Raw genomic sequence first — 4238 nt, forward strand, 5'->3', positions numbered from 1 at the left:
TGTGTGTGTGTGTGTGACACAGGGAGAATATCAGAGGAAGGATGAGCGCTGAGTGTGTCCAGGCACTCGCAGGTCATTATCTCAGTGTGCATGTAATAAGGGACTAATTAGCAGCATCCAAATCACAAGCGTGGTGGAGAGAGGGATGCTTATCCATCTTATTAGCATCCTTCTCTGCAAGATAATGACTCTGCTCAGGAAGAAAATGGGCACAGACCCCCTGTGGTTGTTTGTACTCCATTCATTTAAGCACTATGTATAAAATGCATATCATGCCCCTTTCAGTATGTGCTTGAAATTACAACTTTGATTTAAATTGTACATAATCAAGGGCAGAGGGAGGACTAAACCATAACACAATTATATAAATAACTATTGAGACAGTTTTCATGTTCAAGCCCATTAACTATGAATCAAATAGAAAATGCATTGCTGCTAATTATTTGCTAAGACAAACCATAAATTTTTTTTGAAGGGTTTCCTTTTCATCTATTTAGGTTTAAAAAAGCCACATGCAGAGACTTGAAACTGATTGCCAAGATAACTTAATTGCCTTTATTTCATTATTTTTCTTCAAAGAAAGATCAACACATGGTGATGCAGTTGGATTTCAAACCCATAATGTGTTATAAAATACTAACTACACTTAATAGCATTTGATTATATCTATCTATAGATAGATGGATAGATATAGGCCTTCTTAAGTGAATGGAGCTGCCTCAGCTGTCATTACCATCATAGTCAACCACCTGTTATCATGTGACCATATTTCCATACACTGTAACAACTTTAAATTGCTGAAGAAGGCAGTGGGATATAGGCAAAAGCTTTGGAAAAATCTAGTAAATAGACCTTCTATCTAGTAGAAATGAGTTTAGAATATTTTACCTCACATACAGAAAAATGTATTGACTTAAGACCAAAAATCTTTTTATAATGCAAGAAAATAACGGACTTATTCTTTTCGTTTGTCCTTCAGGTTTACTTGAATGACAATTAATGCAACCTTATAACTCTTAAATATCAGGTTATAGAGGATCAGTCAATCCACCATTAAATATACCTTTCTAACACACGAGACAACTTTAACAACAAATGAAGTTTACTGTGATGGATTTCATATCATGGACGGCAAATTTCAACTTCCTAAAGCTTAATTTCAGTAGTCTCATGACATGAACAAACACCAGCAGGAAGTTAATAATAGTGATAACAAACTTTATCTGTATAGTTCTTCAAAATAAAGTTTATTAAAGAGGAAGAGGTCCATTTAATGAAGATTATCATTATTATATTATATAAAAAATTGTTTTTAGTAGAAATCTACAGGCAGTCACTGAGGTAGTGGTTTTAATAGTGGACCAGGAGACTGACAGTTGTTGCAGAATCAAGTATTTATGGGCACAATGTTCACAAACGTATGCTGCAGCCGGACCAGATTGGAATTCAATCGAAAACTTTTGTGCTTTAAAAACGTGCAAAGTAAACATGATTTTAAATTGGCTTAAAGATGCAAACCATCAGTCTTAATCCCATATTATATGCATTCCCCATTCACCCGCGTCATAGTCACATTTAAATTAAAGTCCTTGTAAGCCTCTTTTGGCTTTAGTGCAGTGCATGGCCCTGTGTAGACTAATGGTGTAAGTATGTCACTAATGCTACTTTGCTTAGTAGTTTGGTTTCTATAAGGACCAGATAAACACAGGATAAATCTGTGATGTATCTTATATACAAAATGGTATGAAACAAAGTTAAGTGAGTGATTAATTCTGGTTGTCTGGATACATTTTGATTTACATAATGAAAACTCCTGAGAGGGTGGTGTCAGCATAGGCACCGTGATGCATTGTTGATGTGGCCAGGCACCTGCATCGTGACTGGCAGCTCTTAGCTCGGGTCGCCCCTCATGAATTATCTTCAGTTAACTGCTCACCTCATCAGTTATCATTCCTTTCTTGCTTGTCTGGCTCGACATTGCCCTTGTCCCTTCTGGCTGTTCACCAGCTGTCAGTCCAGGAACCGGTGAGATAAACAGCAAAGGAGGCCAAGCTACAGACATATTAGATATGATATAGTGACTTGTGGCTGTTAGGGATTTAATTTCCTGCCATGATTAGTTAGAATTTGGTTTCTTAATGATTCTATATGAAGTGATGAGAGGAAGAGGCAAAATACCCCTGCGTGTATGAGAGCACTGACGACAGCATTGCTTGTGTAAATATTGTTTTATGATGTGTTGACTGACACGCTGACTCATAGCTTGTTTTTAGTGGGGCCGAAGGTTTCATTGATTTTATTCTCCTCTTTAATCCCATATGATCCACATAGCTATATTAGTTTCGATTTAATAAAGTGTTTGGTTGACTAACACATTTCTTCATGCCAATAACAGAAATCAACACCTGATTTAATTTTGTTAGTCTGTCAGTTAATAGTAAATTTTAGGACTAAACTTTTTAGGAGTAAATTAAAGGAATAGTTTAATATTCTTGAGTAATCTGCCAATATATATCCATCCGGTAATTATGAAGCTACAGCTGGAAGGTAACTGCAGCTGTAACATAAAGACTGGAAACAGGGTAAAACAGCCAGTCTGGTTGGATGTCACACAAAGTAAGACCAGGTGTTTCCCCTTGTTTCCAGTCTTTATGCTAAGCAAAGCTAACCGCCTGCTGGCTGTAGCTTTATTTAGCCTATACACATGAGAGTACTATCGGTTTTCTACTATAACCCTAGAAAGCAAATAAGCATTTCCCAGAACATCAATATTCCTCCTTATTAGTATTTCTATGATGTAGACATTTTTGTATCTAAGTAGGCTGGGGAAAAAGTCATTCATGCATTTCTTCTTGTAGCCTAGAGTACTGTAACTGTGCTCAGCTGTGACGCCCCTTCAGTGCTGCAAAATTAATTATGACAATAGGAATCCGTCTGTCTGTCTGTCTGTCTGTCTGTCTGTCTGTCTGTCTGTATGTATGTCTGTCTGTCTGAAGAGCCATCGTTCCGAATGACTTCACACTTGGCGGGTTGGGTTGTTCAGGGTCGAGTGTGAAGTCGATCGGATCTTGAGAACGCTGCAAGCACCACTTTGGTGGGCCAAGTAATAGACCTTTTTCACAGCAGCCAAACTGATATGAAATAGTTTATACATTATTATATATGTATGTATATATACTATTACTACTATTTCATTTCAAAATGGCTGCTGTGAAAAAGGTCTATTGGCCCGTTCTGAACAGGCACAGCCTGTACAGGCATTGCATTAGTGATTCAACAAGGAACAAACACACAGTACCACTTCACTGATTCTCAGCCAACAATCAAATCAACTTGAAGTTCTTGGTGTTTCTCTGTAACTCTCTGAGAGGTCATGTGACTCAGTATATTTCTGAACTTCTGTTCCCTCAGAAATCCCACAGGTCTCCTCACTAGAGGATCTTGGATGTCTAACAGTCTCGTCTAAAATTAAAGACTCATACCACTTTTGCTTTCTTATCATCAGACTGTGGAAAAATCTTCATGTTTAGATGGTTCAGCAGCATCCAGTGCCTTTTAAAGACCTGATTTTTTTCACAGCATAATCAAAACTGTGCACATATTCAAATCATTGATACTACAATATTAGTTAGTATACCAGTAGTTTATGTACATGTACCAATGAACTGAAATTGGAGCAAGACATTTATGCCCTACATAATTATATTGAGTGGAAAAATGTTCCATATGTGTTCATACTCTACCTGACTTTTTGATAAAAATGTGTCACATTTGTTAGACTGCACGTGGCTGAGATTTTTGAATGATTTATTATCATTGTGCATCATCTACCAGTACTGTTCACTATAGATTAAACTACTGAGTGCACTGTATAGGGAAAAGGGAGAGATTTCAGATGCTTTAGTGATGATTCTCTCCAGCTGCTTCTGCTGTATGATTGCTGGTATAGTGTTAGATTAGATTAGTTTGTCTCTGCAGGAGTCAGAGATGATCGTTTGATGCCTCGCATTCTTGTCAAAGCTCAGAAATTGAGCCATGCTGTGGATCAGAAGCCTTTTCTTAGATTTTCTTTTCTCATTTTATCTTGCATAGATACATTAATCTGTTTGATGGAATCTAGATTAGATTTAATCTCTGTGTAGTCTGTCGGGCCACTGTTCTTATTCAGTGGGTGGGTGGGGAGGGGGGAAATTAAACGTCTGTACTACTCAGCGTTGGGCACAGCCACTGATGTTATT

At 37.5% G+C, this 4238-nt stretch overlaps 1 protein-coding gene across 1 annotated transcript in view; it reads left to right on the top strand.

The window, feature by feature from the left end:
• Nucleotides 1–4238, top strand: part of ak5 (adenylate kinase 5) — a gene marked incomplete in the record, with an annotated part of 77585 nt that overhangs the window by 6912 nt on the left and 66435 nt on the right.

This window comes from Morone saxatilis, unplaced genomic scaffold, assembly GCF_004916995.1.
Source record: "Morone saxatilis isolate NCDOM2014 unplaced genomic scaffold, NCSU_SB_2.0 Contig23, whole genome shotgun sequence".
In the NCBI taxonomy this organism is placed as follows: Eukaryota; Metazoa; Chordata; class Actinopteri; family Moronidae; genus Morone; species Morone saxatilis.